This window comes from Sabethes cyaneus, chromosome 3 (genome assembly GCF_943734655.1).
Source record: "Sabethes cyaneus chromosome 3, idSabCyanKW18_F2, whole genome shotgun sequence".
NCBI lineage: Eukaryota > Metazoa > Arthropoda > Insecta > Diptera > Culicidae > Sabethes > Sabethes cyaneus.
In genome coordinates this window covers 66,556,869-66,575,728 of record NC_071355.1, presented here as the reverse complement: position 1 = coordinate 66,575,728, position 18,860 = coordinate 66,556,869, and the positions used below count along the sequence as shown (strand labels likewise).

At 36.6% G+C, this 18,860-nt stretch overlaps 1 protein-coding gene across 1 annotated transcript in view; it reads right to left on the bottom strand.

The window, feature by feature from the left end:
• The window catches only part of LOC128744582 (galactokinase-like), a 99,459-nt gene extending 89,829 nt beyond the window's left edge, over positions 1-9,630 (bottom strand). Inside the window, exon 1 of the mRNA XM_053841706.1 lies at positions 9,591-9,630. The gene's annotated coding sequence lies outside the window, so the exon portion shown is untranslated. The remainder of the gene's footprint in view (positions 1-9,590) is intronic.
• Between the last annotated feature and the right edge of the window lie 9,230 nt (positions 9,631-18,860).

Here is an 18,860-nt window from a genome sequence, read left to right as displayed (position 1 = left end):
AGAACAGCTTGTAATCGAGATATTCTGAATAGGTTGCTACTGAGCTCGGATCCATTTTTGAGTTCATACCGTAAGGTTTCAACTAAAAACCGTAAACCATTTAGCAGCGAAACTCTCAATTTACTTAAAGTAGACGACATCGTCGATGCCGATCATAGTCAAGTGCCAGAGATTCAATGCGACTCAGCTGAAGAATCGAATTGATCAAACGTAAGATAATATACATGGTATTACTTGATTTTTGGTTAATATCTCCCTTTTTTTCAGAGTAACATATACCATTTCACAATTTTATTGTTTGTAAGTTTAGGTAAATGATACCAGAGAAAATAAAAATATGTATCTTAAATTTCGTGTATTCTTTCATTGGCGTGGTAGAAGAAAACCAAAATCTGCACTGATAAGTGAATCGAAATGATTAGTAATGGCATCAGTTTGTTACATAATTAACTATTTTCACGTTTCACTTCATATTCGAGCGAAATATTACTTAATACATAAGAAAATAATTTTGGCCAGCTTTTTGCCCTAGTTACTCCTCTGTGCAGCGGTCGTATTCACTCTCCAACTGCGCGTAGAATTCATCCTTGTCGTCATCGGTAGTTCTGAGGTGAGGGCTGTGCACGTTGATGACGCTTATGTTGAAGAATCGGCCCTTGATTCTCAACCTGCACATTCGAGGATTGATTGGCCACCACCCAATCACCCGTTTCCGCATATCGCCCATCTCTATGAAAGCTGTACCCAGCTCGTGTGTGTTGCCGCAGCTCTGGTAGATGGTATGTCCATCTCTTAACGTACGTACCGTTGAGCAATTCCAGCACACCTCCTGCAGCGCTACGACGTCGAATTTGCGGCTCTTCAATACGTCGGAGAGCACTCGAGTGCTCCCTTGGAAGTTGAGAGATCGGCAGTTTCACGTCCCGAGTTTCCAATCTATAGTCCTTTTTCGTCGCGTGGGTCTATTCCGATTGTTCCAGTAAGAATTTATTTGTTCTTCATTCCGTGCTTTAGTATTTTTCGTGATGACGGCTTGCAAAGCCTGCTACACCAACCTCCTGTTCCGCCGGAGGGCCTATGAAGCTCGACAGAGCCCTACTTTCCTGTCAGCATACGACCTTGGCTTCCACCGGGGTTGGTTACCCGATCTCCACCAAAGTTGCTCGTATCTCGGCTGGTATAACGAGGAGGTAGGAATAGGAGTTGCTGAATAAGAGGCTATGAACCACTGTAGGGTCTATTTTATGCCTACACGTACACAAGGCACCAACGGTACGCATTATTCAGCCGTTAACCAGCCGATGTTATTCATACTGACGCTAATTCTTGTGACGACTTTTGGAGAAGCAGAAAGCAGCAGCTGAAGGATCTGGACCATGGACAAGCGGCAGATGGGAAACTGGTGGCTAAACCGGTAGCTGGGCAGTTGGGTGCGCTTTCGGACGGAAAGTCATTACCACATCAAGCGGTCGTGGAGACCCATCGGCAGCAGGAACTCGGTTGTTCACTGCTCAGCAACAGTAGCAATGGAAGAAGTCGAACGCGAATCGACTTCTATTTAAGACACCGACAACGAGAAGAAAGCCTGTTAATCGCATCGAGAGGCAACATACGATAACTATTCGCCACGGGACATCAAGATCGTCATTGGGGATATGAAAGTCCAGATGGGTAGGGCAACGGTATATACACCGGCGAACGGGCCCCATAGCCTGCACACCAACACGAAAGATAACTGCCAGCTATACATCAACTTTGCAGCGTTCCGAGGCCTGGTGATCAGAAGCACTTTCTTTCCCCGCAAAGATACCAAAAGGCCACCTGGAGGTCACCTAATCCACGTTTGTTGAACCAAATTGACCATATTCTCATCGATGGCCGATATTTCTTGAACATCACAACACACGTTTCCCTGCAACAAAGCCGCCCTCCTCGGTTTCGGCAATTAGGCAATCCGTGAGTTCCCGAGAAATACGGGGGTCTACAGTATAAAGCTCTATCTTCCTCTGTGGGGCTAGATCCTTCGACCCTCGAAGACGTACGGTGATGCCAGGTTTCACTGAAGAAAAATCTATAGTTTACCCATCTGTGTTTTAATCACAGAGGAAAGGGTTATAATTATAAAACTCAATCAAATTTTAAATCAAACTTTTGATTTAAATCGAAGTTTGACCGACATTTGATCTTCAAAAAATGTGTTTCTCAATTTTGCTAATAAGTGACATTTTTTATCGCATAGATGATAGATATTCTTGATTGCATTTGAAACAAATTAACATTTTTACCTTTGTTATACTATTATAAAGGTTTTTTGAATCGAATCAATTCATGATACATTTCATATTTCCTCTATATTATTCAAGAACGCGTAATCTTGACTTTCGTCATTCGCATTTTGCCTTTTTTCCGAATTCTTTCATTTTTCTTTTTATTATAGTCACTTTAACAGCTTGGGCCATTCGTGGTTTCTGTGGGACTGGAATTTGAACCCTAGTCCTCGGCGTGAGAGATGTGAATGCTAACCACTACTCCGTGTTGACTCCTCGTTTTTTTGTTGTCTTTTGGCGTGTGTTGGTCGTTTGTTTTGTCGCTGTTTGCAACATTTTTGGCGTCTTTTAACTGAGTTGTGGTCGTCTTTCGACGTTTCGCCTACTTGTCTTCACTTCTTTGTCATATCTTTTCGCAGGCATTTCACTGCCTATTCGTCGATTATTTGCTGTCGTATCATCGTTCTTTCGTCGTCTTTTCGTTACATTGCATTGTCATATTATCGTTGCTTTTTCGGAACCAATTATTCATCTTTTTGTAATCTCTTTACTACCTTTTCTCCGTATTCGTCATCTCATTGTCATTTCACTCATTTCTTGCATATTTATTGTCTTTCCATGGTCTTTTCGCAGGCATTTCACTGCTTGTTCGTCGATTATTTGCCATCTTTTCATCGTATTTTCGTTTGATGAAATTTTGCCACTTTTTCTTCGTTTTCATTGTCATTTTTTTATCACCTTTCGTCCTGTTTGTTACCAAGACAACAAAATTGTTGTATTTTTCTTGTCTTTTCGTTGTTCTTTCGACGTCTTTTTGATGACGTATATTCGCCATATTAGTTTTTTTTTTTTTTGCATATTTTATCGCCTGTTGACAGTTTTTCAATGTCTTTTTCCAATTTTTTCTCGTTTTTAAATGTGGGAAAAACAGAAATGAAAATATTTAGCCATTTGCCGTCCTCCAGCCAGGAAAATATCAGTATTACTGTAAATATCTGCCAGCAAAGCGAAAAATGCTAGTTTTTATTGAAAGCATAACAGCAATAAAGCGAATCTTCCATTTTTAATACACTTCTCATTAAAGAAAAGTATTCTATTCGCTTCTTTCTCCCAGAAAGAATAACGCTTTTGTTATGCTTTTCGGGGTATTATTCATTGCATGTAGCGTACTCGTACTTTTTGTCACTAAATCCGTCCGTAGAAAATTCCTAAATCCGTAGAACTACGGATAAATCCGAAGATCTGGCAGCACCCTCAGCCGTTAATGAAGCCGCAATCGCGATGTTAGGTGAAGAAACCTCGAGTGCATAAAATGACTGATTTGAAGGGGAATTTGAGGCGACGGAGAGTAAAAAAAAGAGCTTCAAAAAATTATCTCGACAATTGGAAACAGTTCTTCGATGGACATCTCAAAGGTGATATAACAACAGGAGATAGAACGGAAGTTAACTTAGGAGTACCTACAAAATATAACAGTGGGTAGGCTCCTGATCTTGAAGATATCCGGCAAGAAGTCGGTCAGCTGAAGAATACTAGAACCACCGAGAAGTAAAAACTCCCGCAAGAACTCTATAAAAATGGCAAAGAACCACTAGCAATGACACTTCCTTCACTGGATGATTTCAAGCATTTGAGAAGATGAGAAACTACCGGAGGAATGGACGGAAAGTGTGGTTTATCCCATCTATGAAAAAGGCGATTGGCTCGATTGCTGTAATTACCGTGGCATTACGCTGACCAACGCCACCTGTAAGGTGCTCTCACAGATGTTATTACGTTGTATATCCCCTATAACAAGAGAATTCGTAAGACAGTGTCAGGCGGGCTTTACGGGGGCCCGCGCTACCACGAATCAAATTTTCACGCTCCGGCCATTCCTCTAGAAGAGTTGGGAGTACAACGCCCGCGCATTATATTTTCGTACATTTCAGGGCAGCATACGATACAGTCGAACGCGAACAGTTAAGGCTTGTTTGCGACAAAATTTGGACATCCCTAAACACACACAGCTTCGGAAATACATTAACAATGAGTGAAATATTTTGCAGAGTGGTAGACGTATGTCTGTTCTTTCTGAAAATATAACACTTGTTTATATCACAAGCGCTCAGCGTAAAAAGGCGTCGAAAGAAGAGCAAATGCGAAAAGCAATTGTGTGCGGTCGCAATGATAATCCGGATTTCTCGTTAGGAAAACTTGCCAAAAAGCTTGGATTTCCTTCAAGCACTGTTCACAGTGTTATAAAATCGTTCGATACTTGCTTGACAACAGCTAGGAAGAAGAGAAGTAGAACAAAAACGGATCTGAGGAACTACCACAAGGATGCGAAGGTAAAACAAATATTACGGAGGAGACCAGATCTTTCTGTACGTGCCATTGCTCGTAAAATAAAAATGTCGCCAACATTCCCCAGGTAACCAATAAGCATTTCCAATGCATTTTAAATGCATGTCAATAAGCATTTAAGTTGTCTTAAATGCTGTTTTGGCAAAATATGCGGCAACTTTACTGCTAGTCCTTTTATAGTGCTGACAATGCTTATTTGCAGCTATAGTTACCGTCAAAAAGATTTTAAATAGAATTACAACAGTTATGCAGTCAAAAGGCTGATAAACAGCAACCTGTAGTATAAAACACCAGGGATGCTAATAAACGATTATGATTTACTGCTTATACTAATGCTTATTAGTTACCTGGGTCGCGCACACTTCTAAACAACGACAAGGCATGAAATCTTTCAAGGTGAGGACTGTGCCAGACCGTAATGATAAGCAAAATACGACGGCCAAAACATGCGCTCGTAAGCTTTATTAGAATACTTAACAAAGTTTCCATGCGTTATAATGGACGATGAAACGTATGTCCTAGAAGACTTTAAACAGCTTCCTGGTATGTCTTTTTATACTGCCATGAAACGAAATGGCGTTGCAGAGCATTATAGGATAGAGAAGAAAGCCAAGTTCCCCAAAAATATTTAGTATGGCAGGCCATCTGCAGCTGTGGTCGAGCAAGCAAAAGTTACATCAATACGGGAACGGTTAACAAGGAAATATACCGTGAAGAATGCCTGCAGAAACGATTGTTACCGGTCCTACACAGCCATGATGTACCATCGCTGTTTTGGCCTGATTTGGCATCCTGTCAGCACGCCAAAGATGTTTTGGAACGGTATGATGCTAATGGAGTCCATATTGTACCGAAGGAGGCGAATCCACCTAACTGTCCAGAGTTACGGTCCATCGAGCGGTATTGGGCTTTGGTGAAGAGAGAGCTGTCTTCCGATGGAATCCCCCCCCCCCTCGTAAAGGGGAGGGAGGGGGGTCATAATTCCCTTTCTAAAGAGGGGAGGGGTTTCAATTCACCATTGAAAAAAATCTTGCCTCCAAAAACACCCCCTTGCCAAATTTGGTTCTCTAGTTATGCAGAAATGTGTGTTTCATTTGTATGGTAACCCCCCTCTTAAGAGGGGAGGGGTCTTTAACTATCATAAGAACCTTCCCCTGCCACAAAAACCTCTACATGCAAATTTTCACGCCGATCGGTTCAGTAGTTTTCGATTCTATAAGAAACATACCGACCGACAGATAGACAGACAGAGATCCATTTTTATAGGTATAAATAAAAGTTAAAAATCAGCATTACGTACATATATAAATGTACATAAATTGTATTTCATGCGCAAAATTGGCATATCGGTGGTATTTTGGAGGTGATGAGAAATAAACATATAAGTAATTATATACGACAATATCCGGTTAAGCCCGACCCGCTCCATACCTCCTTCCGATTCTGTGCTGAATATCATATGTATGCCAGCTATTATCATTATATACGACTGAAAATCAACTTGGGCGGACTTTATTAAGCTTTAGTTACGATTCCGAATTTCTTAAGAATTATTTACGATAATTTTCGGTTATTGATGGACGATTTGATGCTAGCAGGGCTCCTTTAGTTTCTGATAATAAGAAATGGAAGCTGGCACTACGCTAATGTTTCATCGGTGCACCATCTATTAGACAGTTCATAAAACCACTATTGAATCCAGTTGAATACAACATTGTACAACACAACCCAGATTTGTGCGATAATAAGTTTATTCAGTTACTGCTGCAACGGCACCTTTCGTGCTGTACCATTTGTTTTGTATTTATCACCAATCGTCATATAGTGTTTCACACTTGAACCGAGAAAGAGATTGTATAAATCGTTTAACGATTTGTTTTGTTTAACGTTTGTTTGTTTAACGCGTCAACGTCGTAAATTTTGTGAACGGATTGAAAAGTTTTCTGTTTTTGTTCAGTTTTTAACTTTCATGTCATAACCATAAACGATGGAGAGAAGATCAGTTTTTATGAAAATTAAGCAAACAAACACAACAGAGTAACAGTACAGTAAAGAGTAATGTCCGTTTTCAGGTAGGTAACAGGCAGCATAGAAAAGATGATGATGATATCATGATATGCCCGAACAGAAACGAAAGTTTGAGCAACCAACGCAGCGTACAAAAAATTGTAACAGAATCACTTTTGACTTCGTTATCTTTTGGAAGGTTTTCGTATAGATGAAGGTCATGAAGGGGTAATAAAGCTATTTTCAAGTTTCGAAATTACTTCGAAGTTTCGAATAATCACAGGAGTGAAATACCACATTAGTCGACATAATAGTGCAATACAATGAAACAAATAACTAATCAAATTAAATAATAAAACAATAAAAATTTGGACGAAATTTTTACCTTTGATTGAATTAAATCTATACAAAAGTATCCAAAACATCAAAATTTATTATACTGTTTCTATGTTGAAAAAACTTTAAGTAGACGTGTTTATTTAAACATACTTTCAGTAACAATTCAGATATACTTACGCATGACCCAAACATTAAAAGCGTCATATCTCCCAAACTACCAATATTGTCTTTTCTAGTTAAGTGATTCTTATGTAGAATTTTCTGGCAAACATTTTAAGCATATTTATTTGGAGATGTGTTTGTTTTAAATTGCAAAAAATGAATGATGTTGACAAATTAAATAAAAACCATTGGCGGAACTAGGGGGGGCTAGGGGGGGCTAAGCCCTCCCTAGAAAAGATTTAGCCCCCCCTAGAAAAGTTGACTAAGTTTTTTAATTTTTGAAAAACCAATAGTTAGATAACTATAGGTACGAAAAACTTCAGAGTAACGTTTATTTGCATGACTGTTATAAGATTCCAGGCATTAATGTGCATTAAATTTTAATATGCCGACGAAATAAAACGGTTGAAAAAAATTCCGGGGGCTATAGCCCCCCCTAGAAATGAGCGCTAGTTCCGCCAATGATAAAAACTGATAACATCATTCGATTGCGCGACTAAAATCCAGAGAAAAAGTATATTGATATGTTTTTATATCAAAATGTTTCAGTGATATTTGAACTCGAAAATGACTTTTTCAAAAATCTGTAAAAAAAAATATGGAGCGCCACTGCTAGGGGGATTGTTCAATCGGTATAAAACTTTAAAAAATTGGTTGTGGGGTCGGAATGAACAATTATGCCAATTTTGGTAGAAATCGCTGGTATGTTGTTTCCAATTTTTCTCGATTTTCTTGTTTGCTTGAGATGGAATAACCCGTATGTTATTGGCCCATGATTATTGTTTTAACCTTTCACTGAAGATCAGTGAAAGGTTAAATAATTATATTAATGAATTCTGTTGTAGAGAAACCACAACTAAACAGCGTTGGTGGTTACCCCAAGTAACAATTTAAGTTTTATTGCACTCTTATTGGTTTTTATGACCAATTTTGGTAATAAAGGCATCATAAGACTATAATAAACCGTAATTGTTAGCTTCAGCTTCAATGTTTACAGTCTGACCTATGCATCTGACGTAAAAAGGTTGATTGCGTTACATGAGATGTTGTAAATATTTACGGTCAGTTAATAACTATTGATAACGGCATCACACACATTATAAAATAGAGCTTTAATAGGCTCCAGGCCATTCCGCAAGGTTAAGTGTATACATTTCAAAATCAATAAGTGAGGCATGTTTGTAGAGATCAAGTTATTCACAAAATTATGTAGATGACAACTTTTGGTAAAAAGACTAACTATAAAATCATTCGTGTAACCTAAGAATTACAGAAGTTGATCAGCGTTAGCTTAATAGTTTCACACAGAAGGTGGCACACAAAACTCCACCATTTAGGTACAAACGAGCCGCCAGCTGCACTAGCCCTAAAGTATAATTTGCGTTGTCGGATATAGTTTTATAATCCTCCCTTGCAGTCAAAACTGTAAATTAGAGAGAATTGAATTTTAATTAATTTGCCATTTACAGGCTCACGTGTTTGAATCAACGAAACTGTGAATAATACACATTGTTCACAAAGTATAACCGCAATAAATGACTATTAATGAAACTGCATATATTCATCGAAATAACCTAACCAAACGATCATTTCCGTAATGAAACTGGCTAAAGCCAATCATAACCATTGAAGGATAATTAGTAGCAAATGATGAGTGGTGTAAATCACGTAATAAAAGGGGATAAAATTGGACGTTGCTAGGAAGTGGCACGTTGCCGCACCTACAAATGTCACCAGTGAAAATGAGATAATATTTAAAAGCATTTAAGCAGCAATTTTATCATCCACATGATAATATCTCGTTGATATCGGCCATTCTGCATTTGTTGTATAAACCCCAAAAGCGCACCAACTGGGAATTAATCCCACACAAGCGAAACAACGAAAACCGTCAGATGAGATAAGAAATTCATTGCAATTATTCTGTCACACTTGGTTGCCGACATTTTGAATAAGAATGCACCGAGCGTAAACTGTACGTAAACTGTGGATAATCTTCCCTTCCAATACTCTCTGTGTCTTCAGTACACTGTATCCTCTGTATGTCAACAACTTTTACAATGATGACGTTGCAGAAAGGAAGAAAAATAAAAGCATCATAATCTAGGGGAAGTTAACCAGTAACAGGACAAAGATGGGTGAATCCGTTTCTTAGTGTTAATACTAAGGATAATTTCATACAATTTCACCACATAATTAATTTAAAAATTATTACACTTTAACTCGGGCCCAAAATTCGCAACGGTCACCCTTAGCTACGCGACCGAGCCCCGGCCCCGTCGTCGCTTAGTTTAAATTAGATTATATTCCCAAAAAAAAATTCGTCCTGCTCCACCACAACCCCATCCACCAAAACGGTTAGTTAGCTGCTGTGGGATAAGCCGTGCGACTGCGCTCCTGGTATTCGTTTCAATTGTACCGAGATATAAATGTACGAAAAAATCACCCGCAAAAGTAACATTTACTTACCCCACGATGCCTTTCAGCAGGAAACCGTAGCACTGCAATGATTCACTAGCAAAATAAAACTGAACCAGAGCTGGTCCTTGGAGGGATGCTCCGGTTTTTTGTTCTTATCAGCAAGCTAGCAAGCGTTTCGCTGTGTACAAGTTTTGTTTTCATTTTTTGTGTTCTTCAAATCAGAGATGATAACCCGGGGTTGATCCCTTTCATGAAGGGCTACGGAACAGAAGCAGCGAGACTTCAAGCAAGCCAAGCGTAAATCAAACAACCTCTGCTCCAGGTCCATCATCTGTCAAGCCGTCATCGTAGAATCAAAACAACGACACACACTGGCAGGCGCACGATTATTGTGTTATGGCGCTCCGAACGCTAATTGCAATGTTTGCCCGTAGAACAGGTTGGTGCAGGCGGCGAGCGAGATTTGCACAGTAAGTAGTAGATAAAATAAGTGTCTTCCTTTGAGTTCAGCTGAGCAATTGAAGTTGTGCCCATTAGACTCAGCATAATTTATCCAATACTTCTAGAAAATTCAAAAATTTATGTGTTATTTTGACAGAAAAAAAGAAGGTAAATAGTTCAGAGGCGAAGAGTTCAATAACGTTAGTGTTATAACCATCACTAGCATACCCAGACATAAACAAAAGGTGGAGCACCCGACCTTTCAGAAGGATATTTTGGCCTGGTAAAAGGATGGCGAATCTGGCATTACTAATCACGAAAATACCGGCCGATTAAGTTGAAAACTCCGGACTTTCGGCTGCAATTGGATTTAAAATCAAAGTTGAAATTGGACCAGAAATCAGACTTGGAACTCGACTAGAAATCAGATTTCAAATTGGACTTGAAATCGGACTTGTCATGGGACAGTTAAATTAAACTTGAATTTGGGCTAATTTGAACTTGAAGCTTTACTTCATATTGAACTGGAAATTGGATTTGAATTTGGAGCTAAATTTGGAGTACCTAATTTGGATCGGACATTTTACTTGGAATTAGCATGAAAGTGGACTCAGAACAGAATTTGTTATTATTTGAAATGTTGGGGAAGAATAAATGCTTAAAGCGAAAAATGTAGAATCAGACAAACTGAAAATTCTCGATATTAGGCCAAAAATATAGACTTAACGAAGGTGAGAGTCGAACTCACAGCTCCCAATCTCTAGTAGAGCGTGTTGTATAACCAATTACACCACTCAGCCGTCTATACTCTGTGGCCTAATATCAAGGTTTTGTTATGAGTTCGACTCTCACCTTCGCTAAGTCTATATTTTTGGCCTAATATCAAGAATTTTTATTTTTATGAATCTACTTTTTTCGCATTAAGCATTTATTCTTCCCCAACAGAAAAGTTAAGCCGAGTGCTATACGTCGTTAGAAAAAAGAAAGAAAAATTATTTGAAATTGAAATTGGACTTGCAATTTTATTGAATGAATTGAATTAAACTTGGAATTGGCTTTGAAATTACAGTTGAAATTTGACATGGAATTAGATTTTAAATTAATCTCTAAATTAAACTCAAAATTGGACATAAATTAGATTTAAATTGGGCTTGAAACTAAACTTGGAATTGCTTTTCAAATTAGACTTGAAATTGGAATTCAAGTTGTACTTGAAATTGGACTTAATATCAGAGATTAAAATGGACCTAAAATAGAAACCTAAGCCCAGATAAAATTAGACTTGAATTTCACTAATTTGAACCTGACGTTTCGCTTCAAACCGGACATGAACACGAAATTAGACACGAAGTTTTATTTGGCGATAGAGTTGTCGTTTTTCGTCGTATTCTCTCACACGTTGTACTTCTTTTCTGTTCCGTTTTTTCGCTTTTCCAGTATATTTTTTCCACTTTTAGTTTACGCATTTTCTATTTTTCTTTTTTTTTTTTTGGATTTTTCTCTCACTTTCCTTGAGTTTGTTTCGTTTTCTCTTGTTTTCCTTTTTCTGTCTGGTGTTTCCTTTATCATTGTTCCGTTTCCTGTCTCATTTTTTTAAATTTTTAGTCCACATATTTTCCGCTCGTTTTTTGTTATTTCCTTTCCCGTTTTTTCATTACCAATTTTCGTCTTTTTTAACTCCTTCTTTTTCTTTTCCTTCTCGTTTTTCATCTCCGTTTGTAAAGTTTATCCTCTTTTTGATGCCCCATTTTTCCATATTTTCTTACATGTTTATGCCGTTTTTGGCTCCATTTTTCCCTCTCCTCTCCGGTTTGACCTTTTTCATTAACCCGTTTTTATTGTTTTTCTTTTCTTCTTTTGCAGTTTCATTTTCGCATCTCTTGTCCCATCTTTCTCCATTGATATTCTATTCTCCTATTTTCTTCATTTTCTCTTGCTACTTTTCTTTTCTCTTCTTGGTTTTTCTTATTTTTGGTTAGTATTCCATTTTCTGTCTCGTTTTTTTCTCTATTTCATTCATTTTCTTTACGTTGTCTTCTTTTCCCTTTTGTCAGTTTTCTTTGTCGAAGCTCTACAGTCTAGTATTTCGTGCCCTTTTCCTTAGTCCTGATTTTCTTCTGTTCTTCCGTTTTTCATCTTTTTCTTTCGGTCCTGCTTTTCAACTCCTTTTTTAACCCATTTTTCACTTTCGTTTATTTCTTTTTTCCTATTATTATACCATCCTTTTCTATCACGTTCTTTTTTTCTTGCCGATTTATCCCTTTCATCTTCGTTTTTTTTTCTCTCCATATATTTTCTTTCTCTGTCCCGCTTTTGAATCTTTTTTCTCCGTTTCCTTGCATATTTTCTCTGTTTATTTTCCTCTTTTTCGTCCCATTTTTTCTCCCTTTGTTTCCCGTTTTCTACTTATTTTCTTTTTCGTTTACTCCGTTTCCCTTATGGTTTTCCTTTATTTCTTTCAATTTTCTTCTTTCCCTTTTTTTCCGATTTTTTGTCGAAAATTAGTACCGTTGCGACTATTATTTTTATCTTATGTGGTATCTTTGCCAGTCTCGTGCTCTTTTTGCTGATCCTGATTTTCTTCTGTTCTTCTGTTTTTCATCGTTTTTTTCGGTCCCGCTTTTCAACTCCTTTTCTATCCCATTTTTCGCTTTGGTTTATTTCGTTTTTCCTGTTATTATGTCCTCCTTTTCTGTCACGTTCTTTTTTTCTTTCCGTTTTATCCCTTCTATCTTCCGTTTTTATTTTTTCTCTCCATAGTTCTGTTCTCGTTTCTCCATTTCCTTGCTTCTAAATTTTCCTTTTCTGTCTAGTTTATAGTTAATTTCTTTTTCGTTTTCTCTGCTTCCCTTATGGTTTTCTTTATCTCTCTCAGTTTTCTTCTTTTCTCATTCGTACTTCAACTTTTTCTGTCCTGTCCCCTTTTTTTCTCTTTTCGCTCTCGTTGTCTTCTCTCCACTTTTTTCTCTTATTATGTCCCGTTTACTCTCCCATTCCGTTACGTTTTTTCATACCAGTTTTTATTCTTTTTCTCTCTCTTACGTTTTTCCTTTTTATATATCTCATTTGTCCAATTTGTTGCATTTGCTGTTGCACTTGATTATGTCCTCATTTGTAGTCTGTTTTAGCATTTCTGGTAGCTGTATTGCTGTCGTTTAATCGTCTCTTCATCGCCTTTTCTGCATCTATTCTTAATCTTTTCAACATTTTCAACAACGTCTTTTATTTTCACCGACTTTTTATCTACCTGTCAACCCTTTTTCGTTACATTTAGGCTATCTTTTCGTCGCCTCTTCGCCGTCTGTTTGTCGTCTGTTCGCTGTCTTTTTAGTCGTTCTTTTGTTGTCTTTTAGTAATCTTTTGGTCCTCTATCTGTCGTATTGTTGTCGTCTTTTCACGGTCGTTTTGCCACTCGTACATTTTGTAGTAGAAACAATGCGTCTACAGCAGTTTTTATTTTGGGCAATGATACTTGGAAAATTTATTGTAAAAGTTTCCCCAATTCAAATTTTATTCATATTTGTGTTTCATATTTTATGGTACAGAATTGGCCATATCTAATCACAAATTTAATGGCTTTTTCAATTATATTTTGTTTTTTCGCCTAAAAAATTGCCATAAAAGGACAATAACATTTAAGGTAATTGCAAATTTTTGTTCCCGAAAGCTAGATTTCTTTATTGTTAAGATCAGAGATTAAAATTTTCACTCATATGTAGGATAAACGTATTTCGCTCACCCAATCTTCTCACATGACAACTAGATTTGTAGTTATCTGTTCGTAGAAAGCGGAAGAAAAACATTTTTCCGCTATAGAAAGAGAGTTGATAATATTTTCATTTTTCCCTGAAAAACATTTATCCTCTCTCACTGAAGGCATGATAAATAAATATTGCAGGTAGGGTAGTTGATCCAGTAGTTGTGGTACTACCAATAGTTGCGCTACTATTCATTACTAATGCATATTTTCGTCACCGTAGCATTTTAGATAAAACAATTACATTCATTATATAAAACAGGTTTTTAGAAGTATTGGTAGTTAGACTACACCATTTAAAATTAAAGCATTATTTGCTAAAATCCAATTTTCCAAAATCTAACGCGCAGTTGGAGCGCACAACTATAGGCGCTCATCTATAGTTTTGCTACGATGTTTTTTCACTTAGCAACCTAGCAATGTATATGGAGTAACACAATTAAAGGAACATCAAACTTAATTAAGGAAACATTAGCGCAACTGTTGGTACAATATAATTGAATCGGAAAATTCATTTTTTCTTTATAAAGCTTCTCGTACAACGAAAGCAATTGTCTTGCCTTGTGACAAATACCTTGTATTTGATAAATTTATATCCCACAAGCATTGATTGAAGCATATACCTCAATAAACAAGCAAAATGAGGGTATATTGTGCTTAGTGGCGCAACTAATGGATCATCTACCCTAGACGCGAAAATCTAATGCAATAATAGGTATATAACAGGAAACCATGGTGATACTCAAATACATAAACTCGGTTGTTTTATTTCACTCTATTGTTGGCTGGTTGTTTGGTAAATTCAATAGTAACCTGTGCATTTTCGTCTCTGAAAGACGACTGATACAGCTTTATCCTCTCACACAAAGAGAGGATAAACTCGTGTTACGAAAATTTAAAACTAAACAAATCATGATCGTGTATTCCTTGGGATAAATGGAAGTCTAGGCAGCCCATGCTCACGAACGATAATAAATGGGTATAAAACATTCTCGTTTAACTTTTGTTCAGTTTTTATTCGTAGTAGGCAAAATTCATAGCTTATGGGTATGAAATGGGGAAGGCAACTAGGAAGAAGCGCCCAACATAGCTCTAGCCATCCCAAGCCCCTACCTAGCGCCTCCACGTGGCCATACCTGGAAATACTTCAATTTGTATAATTGAGTAGCCAAGCTAGGAGGTGCGGGGTCGTGCGGTTTTCAGTTTCTAACCTTACAAATGTAGTTTCAGGCAACCATTAAACCACACGACTTTAATTTCAAGTATTATATGATTTATACTCATTTTTTGGTAAACTAATCTATTTTCAGAGAGCGAAATAAGACGCTATTTCCTTGGCCAATTGCAGCCTGGCTTCTGGTCTAAATGCCATTAGTTCATCCCTGAGGGTTCGGAGTATCACTTAACCCTTATTAGCAAAGATACTCCCAACGACTGTAAATAAATCATTATCTATGTATATGGGAAGCGTTTGGTACGGGAGGTCCACGCTTTCTTCCTTCCCTTGATTTCAAGGAGTTTGATGGAATTAGGTATTTTTTCTAGTTCCACTTGATTCCTTGGAATTCTCTCTGCGGTACATGCTGCGCAGTTAGCCTGGCCGTTGGCAAGAAAAATGATTGATTCAAGTAATCGTCATTTTCCAGGATGCCTTCCAGAATTGGCTGCGTTAGTGTGAGATTAGATTAGATTAGATTAGTAGTAGGCAAAATTCATAGCTTAACGCGCGTTTGAGAGGATAAATTGAATGCCTGGTTAAGATACTTAACAATCCCTCATTTTTATGATAGAATCTCTCAAAACCATGGAAGTTATAGTGGACTACAATAACTTTGATGGTTTGGTTATCTTTTTTAACGATAAATTTTATTGTTTTTACTGTGTTTTGTATCCTACTGTTACAATAATTTTTATCTTTGTGTTATGGGTATTTTTTTTCCGGGCATCTTTACAACACATTTCCGTCGTCAGTTTTTGACAAAAGACGTTGCATTAAGACCATTAAGACTGTCGCAGTCTTTTAACCCAATGCCCCTCCGGCATGTCAGAAAAGTCAACCAAAATGTTGTTTTCTTTATTGTCGTTGCATCGTTCTTTTGTCCTCTTTCTGTCCTATATTTGACGTCTTTTTTGTCATATTTTGTTGTAGTTTTAAATTTTTGAAGGTATTTTTTTGTTGTATTTTTTATGTTTGGTTGTTTTTTTACGGCTTTTTAGCATTTTTTGCATTTTACCATTTCTGTCGCTGTTTTGGCGTCATCTTTTCAACGACATTTTGTCACCTTTCTGTCGTATATTCGTCTTTTTTTGCGTCGTTTTTTTTGTGCGTCGTGTTTTTGACGCTGTTGTTCTATCGGTTTTTGTCGCTGTTTTGGTTTCTTTTCGTCGGTCTCACCATATTTTCATGTTATTTTCGCCGTCTGGTCGTCCGTCGTTTTTTAGCCTTCGTTTTTGGCATTTTTCGTCGATATTCAGGCGGCTTTTTGATGTTTTTATTGTTATTTTCATTGCTGTTTTGGCCTCTCTTTGTCATCTTTTCTTGATTGTTTATTGTCATCTTCTGGGTTTGTTTGTTGTCCAATTTTCCAGTTTTCTCAGCTTGTTTATTGACAAGACAACAAAAGCTGTCTTTTTACTGTTTTTTAGTCGTCTTTCTGTCGTATATTTGCCTTTTTGTTATCTTCTGCATGTTTTATAACCTTTTTGAAGCTTTTTCATCCCTGTTTTACCCTTTTTTATCGTCTTTACTGCATCTATTTAAAGTCTAATTTAAAATGTATTGTCTTTTTTGACGCTGCTCTGGCGTTTTTCTCGGTATCTTTTCAACGTATTTTTGCCATTGTTTGTCTTGTTCTTTTCGTCTTTTCGACGCCATTTCGCCGTCTTTTGTTGTTTTTCTTCGTATTCGTCGATTTTTGTCATCTCTCTGTCGTATTTTTGTTCTTGCTTATACCGTTTTGGCGACTTTTTTGTTGCTGTTTTGGCGTCTTCATTCGTCATTTCTGTCGACTTTTTTGTTGCTCTTTTGGGCATCTTCATTTAGTCGTCTTTTCTTCGTTTTTGTCATCTATTTATCGTCTTTTACCGTCGTTTCGCCGTTACTAAGAACAACGCTAGTCGCTTGACAGTAGTAAAGGATTTTAAACCTCTATCGCACTACATAAATTGTATTGGATACTATCCAAATGTTCGAAGAAATGGAAATGAAAATGTTTCGCCATACTCCAACATGGAAAACTTTCATTCATTCATTTGCTGGTGGTGGTGTCGTCCCTTGAGTATTGTAATTGAATGAAAATTTCAGCCATTTCCGTGAGGTTTCTGAAAATTTGTAGCTACCAGCGCTTGATCCGTAGGTCCGTAGAAAATTCCTAGTACTACGGATAAATCCGTAGATCTGGCATCACTGATGACAGAATAGAATTTTCCGACTTTTTCCATCAACACACGATTTTTTATTGCTTTCAAATGCTCTAAAAAGTTATTTAGTATGCTAAAACCGACATTTCCTATGAAAAGTGTTTTTCACTAAGATGCATAACTAATGCACTCTCAAATGAGTTTACCCGTAAATTGGTTGGATTTAGCCAAAACTTGGTTAAAACTACTCAAAATGCCCTTAAAGTGTACAAACTCAGATTTTGGGTAGTTTTTCAACCAAAAAATTGGTGGTAAGAAGTTAAAAGTGTGTTATTTGTCACAGAGAATAAATCAATTATCGGTAGCAAGTAGCCAGAATTGGGTAAAAAAATTACCCAAAATTAGAGTTTGTACACTTTAAGGGCTTTTTGAATAGTTTCAACCAAGTTTTAGCTGAATCTGACCTATTTACACGTAGAATCTTTCAAGTGTGAGTGTGAGTTATAAAATATTTTATCAAAAAGTAACACACTTTTTAATAAATTTTTCCAAGATTGCTTTGGAGATCTCTTGACGGAAATTTATTTTTTGTAGACAAAATGTAGCACTTTCCCATGAAAGATGTTGGTTTGCCAGCAGTTGCCGGAAACTGAAATAAAAAAAAATTTGAACAGTGCGAGTTTTCGATTTTTTTTTCTTAAATATTCTATAACTCATTAAATATGCATCCTAGCGGCAAACAGTCTTCAGATAAAATGTGTATTTTAATATACTCAATAACTTTCTAGAACATTTGAAAGCAATATAAATATCGTGTGCAAAGTTATTGAGCATAATTGATTTTTAGATGCTCTTTTTAAACACATCATTAAATTTCGCAACCAGTAAGAGATAGATAGTTACTATATTCAGCAAAGTTGCAAATTTTAGAAAATTCTGCTACTTTTTGGAGGAAATTTTTTTGAAACTATTTAAAAAACAAAAGCTTGTATCACCCTATTAAGTAAACTCACGGTCACCCTAATAATGCAGAAAGATGCGCTATACGCGAGCAGGAGCGAAGAGCAAAATAATATCAAAATGTGTTATGGAAATCGAATAACTCTTATCAAAATTTGTTCTTGTTTTAGCTGACATAGTTGGTAAAATAACAAAAAATAATATCAAAATTTTGCTCCTTTGAGGCCAAAAGAATAACTACTTGTGTTTTTTAATAACAAAGCAATAACATGACTGTATTCAGAGTTTGGAATAACATATTTTAGTATTATTAAGGTATTGAATAACAAATGCAGTAGCATATGAGCTATTAAAAATCATTTTATAAAATATTTATAATCTAAAATCTCTTTAATCAATAAAATAAAATTTCATGAAATATATTGAATGTTATTTTAAGGTCATAATATGATATGATAACAAAATCAGTTATTAAACTCATCTTGCAACCACTGTTTTAAATATCTACTCAATAACAAAATGTGTAATCAATGTAGCTCCACATCTATTCAATAACAAAATATAGCATTATAACACAGTTTGATATTGTTTTTATATTATTTTGCTCTTCACACCTACTCGGGTGTTTTATTGTTAAACTTCTCCAAAACACCACCTTTCAAAAATTACGCATTTTTACCCAATTGCTAATATCCGCTTTTTTGCGATTCAAAAAATATAATTTGATTGGTACAGTACACAGTTTCACAAATTTTTGAAAAATAAAATTTGTTCGAATATTTGGTTGCGTCAGTATCTCG